Source organism: Homalodisca vitripennis, chromosome 3 (genome assembly GCF_021130785.1).
Source record: "Homalodisca vitripennis isolate AUS2020 chromosome 3, UT_GWSS_2.1, whole genome shotgun sequence".
Classification (NCBI taxonomy): Eukaryota; Metazoa; Arthropoda; class Insecta; order Hemiptera; family Cicadellidae; genus Homalodisca; species Homalodisca vitripennis.
In genome coordinates, this window is record NC_060209.1 from 25,156,078 (window position 1) to 25,173,504 (window position 17,427).

A 17,427-nucleotide genomic window follows, 5' to 3' on the forward strand; every position below is an offset into this window, starting at 1 on the left:
TATTTTCACGACCACGCATCGCCGGAGGGTCGCCATAAATGTTCCGGATTTCTTCCATGAAGACATCAAATAACGGAATAATATGCATCAAAGAATTGTGTATTGAGCTCCAATCAAGGTGGGTTATAATTATTAAATGGTCAGAAGCAAAATCAATTGTCACTAGAATTTTAACTTTGATTCAAACGGAGGGTTTTCTACAAATATAAGAATAATAATGACCTACCAGAAGGACCACACCATTAATAATTGTTACGATTTTAACCACGATTTAAGTGTGTAGAAATAAGTGGACAAGGAAATATTAATCATTGAGTAAATATAATACGCTACTCTAAGGCTTAATGCTTTTATCTCTCTTCATACTTTATGTTTTATGTTTATTGCATTACATAACAGAGATTAATCTTTCACAGCCACACCTATTGGCTTGGATTGTTTTTTCTGCTGTCACCATCAAGAGATTCTGTTCCTCCTTCATGACAAAATGTTCAAAGTTTATTACGAACAAACAAAAGTTGTTCACTGCAATCGTTAATAGCAACAAACTTACGCGATAGATCTAGTTGAAGTTCTGACACCTCTCTAGTCAGTGATGCTGCTTACGAACAGAAGATTTTTCCACCCTACGAGCGCCATCTTTAGGATTTTCTAAAAACTTATTCAACGATCCTCGTACTCAAGGTTTTCTAAGGACTTATTCAACGATCCTCGTACTCAAGGTTTTCCAAGGACTTATTTAACGATCCTCGTACTTATGGTTTTCCGCTTTCTCACACATTGAACAAAATAATATGACATTCATTATTGAGGACAGTATCCTAGAGGACAAAAATATTACAAACGACAATGAAAACAGTCGGTAATAAAGTTTTCGAAAACATAACTCAACTTATAAATCGTGTACACGGCGAAATACCCCAGAGTAGACTTCCATAACTGTGCCGTGCTCGCTGATAAACGGGAAACGTGGAAACGTAAACGATAATTATGTAAAGGAGCAGTAGGGAGCGGGATGGTGATCGATCGCGGGGGAGAGAACATGACTCACGAGCACTTCCGGTGCGTAGTCCAGGACATGCGATGACGATGACTCCCCAACTGGGGACCGACAGACGCGGCGTGAAGTGTATAATGTCTATCACACTGCAAGCTAGTTCCAGTAGAGATGTGAAATACCGTTATTTGTCAATAACCTATTACCGAATTAACGTGGTTAGTTGATATTACGTTCCAGTAACCTGTTACCATGGTAACATGTTACCAGCTCGGTATTATCATCAGGATGTTACTGAATTGACGTTATTAAGTTGCAAGTATGAGTCAGACTAAATCTACGTGCGTGGGGTTATATTGATAAATGATACGAAAATTTAACTAAGTTAGTAAAACGTAATCTTAGACTACTTTGAAATGTAATTAATTATAAACGGGTTATTTAAAATTTCCACTGCACAATACAATTATTGTTTAGTATACAAAACATTAACTAACTCACTACAATTTAAATATTGTTATAAGTAGGCTACTTTAAAATAGACTACCGGTACTTATATGTTAATGATAAATGAGAACAAACAATTGTATAAAAATAAGTTTAAGATTTAATTTATTCCAGAAACAAATCTACGTTTCTATTTTGATAAGTACATTTTATTTATTTATTTCAAACTGATATTTTATTCCCTGCCCCCCCCCTCGAACCTTCCAGCTCACTCCATTACTTTATTGGTTTCTCAGTAACATAATACCGAAAAAACGTTACCAGAACTCCGTTCCTAGCCTCATTGCTTGTACGGTAACAGCCTCGGCTGTTACTCAGTAACGGGGTTGCTGAGTAACAATACCAGAAAGACGTTACGATAACGCCAAATCATTTAGCCCACCTGTTACTGAAATAACAGGGTTTTACTGGTAACACGTTATCCTGGTAATAGGTTACCACTGAATAACGATGTTACGACACTAATACGTTAACACCGCCCATCTCTAAGTTGCAGTCTAAATTAGGGAGTTTGCAAATTCTTTGTCGTTGTTGGGCTTGTACATTTGTAGTCTGATAAAATCCAAAAACAAATTGAAAGCCAGGTACTTAAAAGGCTGAACTATACCAACTAAACATTTTGAAACCATTAAAACAGCCTCATTTGATCAAATGAGATGAGTCAGTAATTAAAAATGGTACAAATTATATTTAACTGGTGTAATATACTGTATCGCTTACTTATTAATTATGTTATTCAATAAGTAAAATGATAAAAAAACATTTTTAATTTTGTCAGAAGAGAATGGAAGCTATTATGGCACATACATTTACACTTCTCTAAAAACCAATATTACAACAAGGAAAAACAAAATATTTCTAATTGCACTCTATTTTTTTATGTTGAGATTATACTTTTATAGCCAATTTTTGTCTGGTTCTTCAACCTACAATAAATTAATAAAACTACATAATTAACAATTATGTAAATTTATATTTATAATTTATATATAAATATTTCATTTTTAGCCCAATTTCACTATCATTTCCGTAATTTGTTGACTGTAAGCGTTTGAGGTAGGCTTAGATATACCAGTTTTAACGTTTCTGGATTATAACGTGAAAAATGGTTCTAGTTTTTCCCCAGTATGCACAATGGAAGTAATTGTACTGCTCTTTTAAAAGTCAAATTCCTACAATATTTTTAAAGCACGAGTCCAAAACAACTTTTAAGTTATAATAATCATTAACGTTGTATATTTTCAAGAACCCCTTGCTGAAAAAAGTTACCCCATCAATAATGAACCAACTGCACTGCAAATCAACAATAAACAGATGAGATATATTCGTACAGTTCTATCTTAGGATCGATCAGAGCTATAAAGCCACGGCCTCGAGAGCATTGAGAGCCTCTACTCGTCTACCCCAAGTAGAACACAAAGACCCGGAACACCGCCCCGGGCTGTGTAGCCTTGACTCAATGACTAAGTGAAGTTACCAGCTATTGTAGCCAGCATGCACTACCGCACAGAATATTTAGCAATGCAGCTGACCCCCTCCCCACCAAACCAGACATTTCTCAAGAGATCAGAGACCTTCGAAACCTTGCCTTGCCAAGGTTGACGTGCAGCACTAAAACCACTGGAGGTGATATCGGTCTCATTGTTCTTTTGTGTCAGTCCATTTCATTATTTCAGTAAAGGTTCATATTTCAGCTTTTAATCTCTTCCTCTTTTACATCTACTAAAAACTACACTGTTAAAATATTTTAAATTGATGATATCGACAATTTAACAGTAAGGAATGTTTTGACAAATTATTATCTATTGTAAAATATATGCACTTTTAGCAAATTTCTCTTATATTAAACAGTCCTGCCTCAACCAGTCATAATCTGAAAATTTAACAATTTATTTGTGTTTAGAGTAAAAAAAGGACATTTAAAGGATAATTTGTGCTTATTGTACTTAAATATAGTTAGCTAAAAATCTAAGAAAGGGAGCTGACCCCCTCCCCACCAAACCAGTCATTTCTCAAGAGATCAGAGACCTTTGAAACCTTGCCTTGCCAGGTTGTGCAGCACTAAACCACTGAAGGTGATTTTACCACTGTTAAAATATTTTAAATTGATATCAACAATTTAACAGCATGGAATGTTTTGACAAATTATTATCTATTGTAAAATACATGCACTTTTAGTAAATTTTTCTTAAATTAAAAAATCCTGCCTCAACCAGTCAAAATCTGAAAAGTACCTTAACAAAAACACAATAACTTACAATGCCAATTAATATGTGTTTAAAAGGAAAAAAGTGACATTTAAAAAGATAATTTGTGCTTATTGTACTTAAATATAGTTAGCTAAGTCAAAGAGAGAGGCCAATTCCCAGAAAAGTAAAAAGAAAGTTGCAATTTTTCGGACAGTTTTCACAAAAAATGTTTATTGTAATTGATAAAAATGTTACTGGCCTGGCAAAAACTTTAAGAGAAATATATTACATAAAATTTTGATAATACCAGAAAAAAATATATTATGATACCGTTATTATGAGTTAACTTACTACTACTTAACATCAACATAATAGCACTCTGAACAAGCCTCTTAATTTGAATTAAATTTTTAAACATGTCTCTCCAAAATGTAACTCAATAAATGTTGGTCCGACCATCAGACCATCGTACAAATTGGGTGAAGTCCACACAACACATTCGGGGGAACCTCCCCCCCCCCCCCAATGTATTGCCTTTAATTCCCTTTTCTTTAAAAGGAAATTAATCGAAGTTTATACATTAAATTGGCACATCAATCAATCAGTCAACCATCAGTCGAAATTAGACTGCTTTGGTGGCCAATTCTAAAATATGAACTAACGTGAAACAGATTAGAGATTTGTAATAAACCGGTGCGGAGTAACAGTATGACGTTGTATGAAGTTCATCTAGAATGAATCAATAATAAAATTAAAAAATACCCACTTCAAGTTCCCTTCATTTTTGGCCACCACCTCTGGTCTACCTGTATTTTATGTGATATGTCGGTGAGTACTGACCTATTGTGACCTGTATTTGTAGTTCGGTTATAATTAGTATTTTGTTATTACTACGTGCATGTTTTAGAGTTGGTTTGTAACACTGAGTTGACACATAACGTGGTTGTTATTATTCCTAACTTAAGCACGTCATAACCTTCTCCTATGATTTGTTTATTTTAACACATATTGTAGTTATGTGTTAGGTTAATTTAATTATTCATCTGAAAAATAGATTAGATTGCAGATCTCGAAACATAGTGTTACGGATTTTTTGTATCACTGAACGTTGGCAAATATTCTGAAAAAATCCTGTTTAAAACTTCAGTGTTCATGTGCAACAACCGTATGTCCAAAAACTTTGAGTAACTCAGGGGTCATCAGAAACTAATCAGATCATTAATATTGATAGGAGCAAATTGACAGTTCTCTTGTAACATATTATCAGAAGTTGGTAACTAAGCTTCTTCAGATCAGTAAGGTTATCTCGTATTTGAGTCTAAATGTTTGGAGATCCAATGTAAAAATTAATGCTGAATTGACAGTCTGGATTACATGCACTGTTATACACAAAAGAACAGCATTAATCCTAAAAGTGAAAATCCTATGAGCATTTTTCATTAACCAACAAACTGTTCACTCTGATTCGCTACGCCTCTAAAACATACATATAATTCATACAAACACACCTAATTTAAGCACTAAAATACACACTACACAAAACAAATCAGAAGAATTTAGATAAAGATGTGAAATTTTAGGAGTTTTAAAAATCCATCTAGCAGCTTAGACACGATGTCAGAATTCTTATAATACAGAAGTTACTTAACTGTTACCACCATTTTCCAGTAATATTACAAGACTATCATACCTTCTTTACTCGTGCTGAGACAGAGTAGACTCGTTATAGTACGTTAATTGCTAAAGGCATACCAAGAATACTTGAGATTTAGTAGCGGTGTTCCATCTCTGGATCCACTTCCGAGTCATTGATTCTCTGAGTTAAATTAGTTAATGAGTTAGTTGATTAAGTGTCTAGTTTATAAGATTTCAATAGTTGGAATTAAGGTAGTTTTTGGTTCGGTTAATACATTTTAATGGTAGGGTACGATAAGCGGACCCGGTTTTTCATATCGAAATTGACAAACGATATTACTTAATCATAACCATTGATAAATCAGTCGATACTGATTAATTATTTTGAACAGTTAACTTAAACAATCCAAATCAACAGCTGTAAACGCTTTCAAATAGTACATACACGTAAGGTAATATTCCAATTTTGACATAAGTAACATTTGATTATTAAAACTGGCAGTCAAACTACACGACATTGTTTTTTGAAAGATGATAAGACACGTTTTTCGTGGCTTCAACATGTTGGACTAGTACCGAAAAAAACCATTACAAAGTGAAATTTGTAGGAAAGAAACAACTGTAACTGTGAGGGGAGCAAATATGGTCGTCTTCAGTTTTTCTAATTTTGGTTATAACTAGCTGTTTCCAGCAGCTTCGCACGCTTTTCGTAAGCACGTGTCTAAGAGCGACTAATTCTAGTGAATTATATTGTCAACACCGATGTAGAGTTTCCCTTGCTGCCACATTCAAGAAAATCTGTTAAAAGTATATGTTTATAGCAATTGTACAAATTCGATTACCTTATGTGCAAACATTCACAGATTTTTACAATGATGTTGTTTTCATAATAGCGTTTAATAGTATTTTCATTGCATTAGATAGTTTATTGATCATTGGTGCAATCTGAATTTAAAATTAGGCAATGACGTCTTCTATGCAACCTGCATTACACTACTGATCAAGCACTTTACAATAAAAATTTTCTAAATTTTAAATGTAAACAAATGTTTCTGCCTCTTTGATGAACTTCGCTGAAAGTATTAACAGCTGTTAAGTATCAGTTCGCTTTGTATTATGTGTCGTAGCGCAGTCTGTCGGATCCAATATAAAACACTCTAACATCAACAACGATTTATAATTAAAAAATTAATTAAATAAACTATTTAAACAGCCACCTCTCTAAAAGTATGCCTATGTTACTTCCAGGAACGTGTAGAATCACTGTACAAAATTTCACGATGTTTCGTGCATTGGTTCCAGAGTTATCACGGAACATACAAACAAACATTCGCATTTATATATATATAGATAATTTGTTTGATCACTGTAAATATTAAATTCGTTTCTTAATTTAAAACATATGATTGTTATTGAGGACTATAGTTACTTTTATATCGATTGATAGTCTAGGATTTGAGATTCGAATATTAGGTATCGATGATTACATTCTTCGATATAAATAACTGGGTCCGCTTATCGTACCCTACCCCATTTTAATTTCATAGCTACAGACCTTTTAAAAACAAACTTTCCTGAGGACACAAAAAAAATGTTTTGAACACTCAACAAAAAATTATAGTTATTTAAAATAAAAATTTCAAAAGCAGAACCAAGGAAAACCGGCTGAAGACAAATGTGAACATTTTACAGTTTGCGTACGAATTATAACTTTCGTCTATTAGAACTATATACCTGGCATTAATTTGATTGAGTGTTATATAAATTATTAAGTATTTCTTGGAGCTACCTTTACTAGTTATGCCTACTTTTATTTTATTGATGATGCGGTGGACAATATAACTACTTCCATGAAAGGAAATTAACAAACAAACCATCACCGTAGTGTAGGTCCAGCTGCGGCTCTATAACCGAGAGGTCACAGTTACGATTCCTGGGGAGGTCAATAAATATTTGTGTGGATTTGGACCGTTTTCCGTTTCGTAAGCTCAATTGAATTGCCATTGGCGTAGAAATAACCAAAAGCTAAATAATTGTATAAAATATAAACACATCTGTAAATTTATCATTGATGTTTTAACACATTGCAACTAATGAGGTAAAAAATGGTATGAGTATTAAAACTACATCAAAATTTGAGATTTTTCCTGAACATTTGAAGTTTAATTTTTTTTTAAAGTAGAGGCCGATCCCCTTTTACGCTTTATACTGCTTGTCCTTATTGACCATTGGTCTGCGCAATGATCTAATGAACAGAATAAGAGGAAGAGATACAGTACATGGTCGATGGTATTGAAAAAAGTGCAACGGTTACAGGCAGAATTTGTACCTGCACAAACATCAGGTCCAAAGCCCGACATCTTGGACCATTCGGCCATACATTTTTATTAATCTTAAAGAGTAAAACTTAAGATCATTTCATTACACCGGCTCTACGATAAGCCAGTTTTACATCTAGTATGCGTAATACCAAAGTGCCTGTGCCGGATACTCTGTTAATAATAACGATTTGATGCCAGTGCCGGATACTCTGTTTGTAATAACGATTACTCATGATTCCAATTTCCCCACAGCCCAGACACATCCCTAATAAAAATATTTGAAGTGGTGAAATTATTTAATTCTTTAATTAATGGAAACTAAAAACAAATTTCCTGAAACAACAGAATAAACACAAAACTAATATTCTTGTACATAAATTACATCATCCCAAAAGCCCTCTTATCTAGAAATATTTCATTACAGCATTCAATGAACTCATCAAAAATAATTTAAAATGAGAAAGTTTGAAGTCTTGGAGGTTTTGACCTGTGAAGCAGTAAATATCAGTTAAATTTTATTTTCTATCCAACATTTATCATAACTGCAAATATAGCAACAAAGCAAAACATGGACCTACCACTATAATCAGTGACTCTTCTTGATTTCAGCGCTATATAAATCACGTTAATTGCAATGTGAAGGCTACATAACAAAGTCAAAATGGACACGTAACATAGCCTATAAGTGGACCAAACTCGTTAGTCAATTTTTATTATCAACCAATTTAATATATTATTCAACTTTAACCACTTTTGTGAGATTGAGGTAAATTTAAGCATTCTCCCTGTACAGGTAGGTGCACATTCACACAGTACAAAAATCATAAAGATGGCTTTTTAGACAGTCTGCCGGTATTTAACTCATCAAATTTCTCTGAACCATTCGCCAAGAACTTAAATTACAGGTCGACTCTCGATAACTCGAATTTCAAGGGAACGGCTGTTTTCTTCGAGTTACGTATAGTTCGACTTATGAATAGTTCGAGTTATAAGTTAAAGGTAATATTTCACTAAATTCGATTTACAGAGGTAATTCAACTTACAGAGGTAAACAAAATAAAATTTGAGTTATAGAGATACAAATAAACTATGTTTTTTATTCCCTACATCCTTTACAAAACTAATGTTTGTACTTACTCTCAAACTGCAATGTATGCCTACAATTCATACGTACATAAAAAACAAAATTTCGAGTTGTAGAGCTAATGTATTTAAAGACTTTGACTTATCTACTGAACTTCGAGTTATAGAGGTAATTTTTCTATCACTTCGAGTTATTGAGTGTAAAATTCGAGTGCAAAATTAATTCGAGTTACGCATGGTTTTTTTTCCGACTTAGGCAGGTTTTCTCAAGGGAACGGAAAAAAATTCGAGCTATCAAAGAATTCGACTTATTGAGGTTCGAGTTATCGAGAGTCGACTGTAGTTAATCTCACACAATTTCCTTATTATATTCATGCAAATTACAAATTCTCAAAAAAATTGTTACCTTTTGTGGTTTACATTAAACATTAGGCCCTATTATAATTAACGAATTGAAATTATATTATAGTTAATATTAAACAGCCAAGTTAAAGTATATGGGTAAAGTACGATAAGCGGACCCGGTATTTAAATCGAAATTATGAAAACTTACGGATATATAATTATTATCGATATAATCAACCAACTGATCAAATAAAATCACATTACATTGAATAATAACTAAACCAACTAAATGTACACAAATTTTCATTCTAAACACAATTTGTTCTACACGTAACGTCTTTTAAATAAATAAAGATAGTTAACTTTAGAAAACTAAACCAAATAAGATTGAAAGGTGATTTTACGTGTCTTTCTCGGTTTCAAGATGTTTGTTTTATTGTTACATTTTCTTTTTTTTAAATTACATTTTTCCTGTCACCTGTCTTAATTTGATCATTGATTAATGGTTATGGTTCCTTTATTATTTATAACATTACATAATCATTTAAACTATTTTTATTAATATTTAAAACAAATGACTTTTAATCGACTGATAGTTTTCTGTTACTCGACATATAAAGTATCGATGATAGTAATAAGCGATACAAAAACCAGGTTCGCTTATCGTATTCTTCCCAAATATATTTTATTATCAAATTCATTTGACTGAAACAATTTAAATGTTCCATAAAAACAACGGAATAACGAGAGTAAGCTGGTTATTAAAGTACACCCATCAGACCATATACATTGATATATTCATATCTTAAATCAATAAATCAACCACTTGTGAAAGTCTACTTACTTTACCAAGGACAGCCTACGGGAAAACAACATTAAAAAATTATTTGTTTGAAGGTTTACAATTTACACTCCCAGACTGATACTAAGAGAGCAACTGTAAAAGGCTACTATAGCCATTTTGCTTATGGAAGTTAGCAATAAGTTTTAGCAATAAAAATAAATTCTTGTATAAAAAAATATTACTCTGTAATTTAATATTATAAACATCATCTTCAAGTATTTATTGATCATTAGAACATTTACACTAGGGTCTATCATTAAAGAGGCCTAAGTTGTATTAAAAAGAAGATTTACATTGAATCGAAAGAAAACCAAACGAAACGTTGAAAGAGTGCCTTCGAACTGCATACAGTAATTTTATTTATCTTAAAAAAGTAAACTTGTACTTTTAACAACTTTACTGTCATGATCATGCTGGAAAGTGTGTGTTTCTATAAAATGCTTGAATGCAATTTTATTAAATGACACTGATGTAATCACATTCCGGCTTTGATTGATTCGTATGAAATCTTGTAACAACGTTTAAAATTCAAAAACCACATTGCAGAACTGCGCGCGGATGTGAAACTTTTCAATATGAGTAACTCTAAAACAAGTAAGGACGATGTAAAATATTTCTCGTGGCATTTTTAATTGTTGCAGAATATTCCAAGTTAAATATAACATACCTTTTAATTTAGAATATCCTGAATTTCGTTTTAAATCCTTAAATTCACGTTTGCACTACTAACACTAAACAACACTTCAAGCACTATGCCGGCGTTCCGTTGTAAGATGTTCAACCCCACCCTATGGAGTCACGTGATATTTACAACCAATCAGATAGGGCTATAGTTCATGTGCCCAGATGCCTTGCTCAGGGGTGCCAACGTAAAAAATACTCTAAGGGTTGGTGTTGTGGGTGTGGTAACTATTAAAAAACAGTTTACAGATTGATGTACATAACTGTATGTATTTATTTATATCAATTTGAATTGTACTATATACATTTTACCAATAAACCACGCAAAGAACAAAATACAAACTTCGCGATTGGCATGTTTTGTAACAGAAAACAAGACAGCTGATTTTCATTGTTGAGTTGGATTTGAGCTTTGGTTGAAAAATAAACCAGCACACCTTTTTAACGCTTTTAAGACGTATAAATAATAATAATGTAGATGTTAAGAATAATACTAAACGGGAAATCTTAAGAACGTTAAATGTTTGAGAAGGAAGAATTGCTTTAAACTTGAACTGTTCATGATTGTTTTATAACGATTTAGTTTTGTATACGTCATGTTGGCAGAAAATACACTTTAAGAATATTATCTTGCTCGGTTTTCTGATAGAAAGTTCGTTACTGAGGAAAATAAAGTGTTAACTCAGGATATGTCTCCTCTTGAAGTAGGCTATTCAGAGGCTGGAAAGAAGTCGGCGGGCAGTTATGTTGGTTCGTTATGTGCTGCGTGTGAAAGTAGCATGCCAAGAGGGAAATGAGTTTGAAATGTGAAGGTTTTGATGAGAAAATGTATTATGTAAAGTTCGAATTGTACAACATTTTATTTAGAAAGGGTAAATAATCTAAAGAAACATCAATATGATTCTGTATTTCTTAATACAAATAACGAAAAGATTATGGGCATCTTAAAAAGATCGTAAAGTAGTGATAGCAAAGTGAAATGTTTTGAAAACAAGCTAACATCGTGCCTAAAAATAATTTTAGATTAATTAGAAAGGAATAGTAGGAACTTGGTTGTGTTTAATGATCGCCTCAATCGGTTGAAAATGAAGAAATAGCTATAGGAGATGTAAATAATGATAGGAATTTAAAACACTTCGAATTTCGAAGCGTATTCACTGTTCACTCCGCCATCGCCAAGCAATTAATCGTCAAACGAGCAATCAACTGAATACTGCGATTGCTAAAAGGTCGTATACTGAAGTAGGTTCAAACCACTAAATAGAACTAAGTAAAGACGACTACATTAATCTGTTTCTCCAAATTTGAGAAGAAATCGGATGCCCAAAATAGCCCTTCACCTCGCCATGTAAACCAAAGGAACGAATCTGTCTAAATTGAACGTAGTCACAAATAAAACAACAAAGAAATGTATTACAAATTACATTAAGTCCATTTAATCAAGGACATGCATCGACTCTACAACACATGTCCTGTGTGCTAACTCGTCTCCTTAAAATGATAGTTATTCCAGACACATGAGATAAAATATACTTTCTGATATGCAAAAAATTAAATGTGTTAAAGGGGACTAGTTGGTGTAAAGGGCGTGGTTTATCTGGGAAGATTTCAAAGAGATACAACTGTGGTATCTATAAACTAACTTATATCAGCCAAGCTAGCTGTCAAATGACAATCGAGGAAAAGCTTGAAATAAAAAGATGAAATGCAGAGCTTTTAAGTCGGAGTAGATTTTGAACAAAAAAACAAATTGTTGGACATTTGCCAATATATATCGGCATTCAGTTATACCTTGCCGAAGAACTGAATGTTAAAACTTTGTTCTCTTCATTCCTAAACATATTCAATATTCCTCCATGTTCATTTTGAATATCTCTTCTATTTTATGGAAGTGATGCATTTGTACTGAAATGTATGCACTGTATTAAATCCGCCTCTAATCACTTGACCTCTTTGTGTCATAAAAACAAAATTTTTCTCTAACTGTTTTCTGTTTACACTTTATTATCAAGCCAGTAATTCTCTCTCATTGTAATTATGTTGTACCTCCCAGAACTTACAAATAACAATCAACACTTACTTTGAATAACAAGATTGTTCGTGTCCTCCTCCGTAGAGTAATGGTTATACTCTCGGCTCTCTAACCGAGAGATCACGGGTTCAAACCAGTGCACTTCGAAGCCGGCATAGCTGACGCTGAGGCTTAAATGAGATTTAAAAAAGATTGTTTGTGGTTAGTAAGTATTTGATTGTAATAGAATTCTTGGTTGTATCTCTTTGGTCTATAGTTTTCACCCCTTATTTTTGTTTTTGCAAAATAAATATAATTTAAGAAGTAAATAAAGCAAAGACAAAAGTTAATATGCTCCTAAGATAGTATTTACATTTCTGTGTTTAGATCATTCAAAACATTTTTCTTGAATACTCTGTGATTCCACAGAACAGTGTTTTGGTAGCCATATCGTACTGAAAACAAACATACTCTAGTGTTGTTTTCCCTTTGTATTTTCTCTACAATGAATTTTGTAACAGTTTGCATTAGATTGCATAGATATTTAAAACATCTGTAGACTCTTATTACATGCAGATTGTAATATAATAAGGAACATTCTTTCGCTGTTTGATTGTTAACATGAATGATTTATTATACATTTCGAGTCGGCAATATTAATTCATTCTATAATTATAGTTTAGGTAATTTGGAAGGGTTCGGGATCGGTTTGGTTACAGAATTGGAGTAAGTTAAGTTTATTATGTAATATATATATATATATATATATATATATATATATATATATATATATATATATATATACAGCCGAATTTAATTTTTTCAATAAAATTGAATAAAAAAAAGAACTTGCTCCGCCGGGACTCGAACCCCGGCAATTAATTAGTTGATAAATATTATTTTGTAAGAAATTTCTCTATTAACATGTCAGTTTCTTAGATCCCTTTTAAAAATAACGTAAATTAATATTCGTGTTTGGTCCCAAGTGCACATACAAATGTTTTTAAACAGCATTTGTTTGAGCAGTGAAAATGACGAGAATAGCACTTGCATATTATGATACATATTATAAATTGCAATGTTTTGATATTGAGTGGTTGGTACCTAGTCTCTAGCCAGATGTCGGTTTTCAAGTGATTCCATCAGTGAAGTAATTAACCTCACACTAAACTAGAGGCCTAGGACTAAATCAACATATTTGTATCCCCACTAATTTAATATCTGATTGTTATTATTTATGATATTGTTTATTAATTCTAGTATTTTGATTATTTATAATTATAATTGTTAAAGTAATGTACACCAGGGCAAGCACAGCCGAAAGTTACATAGTACCGTGAGGCGTCATGGGTTATCCCGAATCCTGTCTATCTAATTTTTGACAATGAGAAAAAAAGGAATAGATTATTATACTGACTTTTTGTTTTGTGGATTCAAAATCAAATCAATGTCACTTGTAAACTGGTTATGTTTTAAACGAATATTGTAATTTTTAATGGTATCAAGTACATTTACTTCAAATTTAATTTTCAAAACAATGAATAAAAATTAGTTTTTATTTTATAATAAAAAATTATACAAACTGAATCAAGAGAAAAAAAAACTACTTACCTACACCATAGAGTAAATCATAGATCATTTATTTACTCGAAATTCCAAATTGATAACTAACTGGCATAGGATTGCCATATTTTCCTCCTTTAAAAACACAAAAAACCCAAATATAGAGGTTTAGGCTAAAATAAAAAAAAAAAAAATATGATGCAAACTTTCATTTTAATTTTAGTTATGAAAGTATTAGAAAACAATAAGAATTAATTTATTAAACTGAATTTAGCTGAATGCCCACTTGAAATCAACAACAGGAGGGAACACGTACTACTGGTTGGGGGATTAATTAATGCAAGTAAGGCAGCCGCAGCAGGACTGACCAGCAGAAGTGACTACTTCTTATAACAGCCTGTGAATATATATCTAGAAAAAGTCCTTATTAAATAGTTAATCTTTATATTATTATAAAATAATATGAAACAGCTCATAGTTTCATATTTTCTATTAATTTTATAAATATTTTATCTAATTCCTTTTGCCTTGCTTGGTTCACTTCATCAGTTGCATTTTCTTTTACACTTATTTCTGTATTCCAGCTGTTATAAATTACAAATTCTGCTACGCTATTTTCAGAGCTTTCGTCACCACTTTCTTCTATTTGGTTTTGTGGATAAATCGGAATATGTAAGCACAGAAGAGGCAATTTAGTCTATCCTTAGGAGGTAACTGCTAGTGTAGCCTTCTTCAGTGAAGTTAAACAACTGGGCGTGGTGTTCAATAAAAACCTTCATTTGAAGTAGTTACTACAGTGGTCACTATGTACAAGCCGACAGTACTGTAGTACGACAAAGCGAATTTGGCCTAAGATGGATTGATGTGAATGTTGAGTTTAGCTCCAGTTCACCTTACGTGCAGCATCTGAAATCTGATGTTGTTGCTGAATTGACTCTTGAAATCTGAGTCATGTTCATCTGAAGGAATCCCAAAATAGTCAATGAATGTAGGTGAAAAGGTTTTCTCATTGTCTAATCAGGTGCACTACGATGCTTTGGGATCATGTCAGTCAACATCGTAGTGCACTCAAACTGGAGCTAAACTCAACATTCGCATTGAATCAGTCCTTCCCACCATAGCTGCTTTATATTTAGAAGACTCAGTTGCTCCACCGTGCTTTGGGATCTTGTCAGTCAACATCGTAATACGCTCAATTGTGCACCTGATGAGAGTACTTTTCACCTAAATTGCACCATTTTTTGTAGTCAGGGTGTCTCTGAAGTTGAAACGATGCAGGGTGGAGGGGGTTTCGTTTTGAAGTTCTTCATTACGACTATTTTGGATCCCATCAGATGAAAATGACTCCAGATTTCAGGAGAAATGTGTAACAGCATCAGATTTCAGATGTTGCACGTAAGAGGAAGGTGAACTGGAGCTAAACTCAACATTCGCATTGAATCAGCCCTTTCCACCATAGCTGCTTTATGCCTAAGATGGTTGTTTGATTTTACAAGCCCATCATTACGTCAATGATTGCCTACAGCTGTCTTGTCAGATGCCCAAAGGTGTAGCAAAAAGCAGTGGTCTGGAATCCATGGCGTGAGCTACCTCCAGCAAGGAAGCTACAAAATCGACCATGATCAGATCAGAAAGCTTTATTCAACATCTACAAGACATCCAATTGGTGTCATTATACATATTTGTTACATTGGTTGATGTATGTAAAAAATATTTCAAAATATTAATGTAAGAATCAAGATTATTATACAATTTATAAGGATAATTAGGTAGTAATAGAGCAAAATTCTTCTGTAGTGTACAGGTAGGTGGACTTCTCTACAAGCATGTTGGCCAGTAGTTTCTTGATTCCCGCTTTTGATGTTGAGAGGGAATAGGTTGAAGAATCTTGCACCAGCATAGGAGGGCTTTTTGATGTAGAGGGTAGTCCTTAGCACTGCAAGGCAGTCATTTGCACGCCTTATGTAATGTTCATGGTTATCCCCTCTCCTTGGCATATTGCAATCAAGAGCGAAGGATGTTTGGTCTATAAGATCAATGTCAGTAAGAGCCAGGATTTGTTCACCTCTTCTACTGAAGTTGATCTGTTTTGTTTTAGAAGGGTTTGGTAATAGGTTCTTTGCTAGGCAGTAGTTGTACGTCTTGTTTAGGGCAATGTAGACACTGATACTTAGGACTTCTGGTGTCTCCTTTCAGCAAAAATGTTGTGTCACCACTGAGCTATAATCTTTGATGTAATCAGGGAAGTAATTTGTCAAGAGTAAAAATAGTGCAGACCCAAGCCTTGCAGTACTTCTGTTACAATCAAATGTAATTTTGACTTGACTGTTCGAGTAACACCATTTTCCATATAATTAAGCTCTACCATTTTGCTCTGTCCTTTGAGATAGTTTTCAAACCAGTTTCCTGGACTCCTAGTCCCTCTAACTTGTTAAGAATAATACTCGTTATCATGGCTAAGGCAATCAAATGCTTTTGAGTAGTGAAGGAGAACAGAAGTGGTATATTTGCCTTTGTCAACGTGATCAATAATAAATTCCACCAGGTTTGTTAGAACTGTAGCTGTTTATCTGCCTTTTAGAAAATGGTATTGGCAGTCAGTGAGGAGGTCAAGTTGTGTTAAATGGTCTATGAGCCTTTTCAGTACAATTTTCTCAAAGATTTTGAAGAAGGTGGGAATTATGGAGATGTGATACTGATGTACAAAAGTTCACCTGTATTGGTCAGAAACACAATAATCGAGCTTGTGGGTGACTTGAATTTCTTTAACAATGTAAACATCAAACTAACAGCAGATGGTTGCACCTGGCATCTAAACAACACACACAAAGAATTCTGGAAGTAGACACACACGAGGATGATCAAACACCTTCTCTAACAACCTTGATAAAGATGTTTGGTGCACTATTTTATTTAAATTTTTTAGCCTGAAAGGTTATGTTTCCAATATTTTATAAGTACAACAGTGGTTTTTCTGTTCGAATGAAAGCCCACCTTACCCTCTCAAAACAATATATATTATTATTCTTACTATCATGGCACAATGTAATTGCTTTAAACTCATTTTAAAGACTTGTCAGACATGAGGTGGTTATAAATACATCTGTGGGGAAAATAAAAAAACCCAAATAAGTAGGTCATTAACGTTATTTAGGATAAAATAAAAAAATATATTTGTAGGCCTACGAAACTAAAATTTAAAATAAATATGACAGTATGTACATTTAATAATGGAGGTAAGAAGCTGACAA

The 17,427-nt window shown here is 33.1% G+C and overlaps 1 protein-coding gene across 2 annotated transcripts in view; it reads right to left on the reverse strand.

The window, feature by feature from the left end:
• LOC124356698 (calphotin-like) overlaps nucleotides 1-10,739 on the reverse strand; it is a 152,694-nt gene extending 141,955 nt beyond the window's left edge. For both annotated transcript variants that reach the window (XM_046807859.1, XM_046807854.1), the window contains exon 1: nucleotides 10,589-10,739. The gene's annotated coding sequence lies outside the window, so the exon portion shown is untranslated. The remainder of the gene's footprint in view (nucleotides 1-10,588) is intronic.
• Between the last annotated feature and the right edge of the window lie 6,688 nt (nucleotides 10,740-17,427).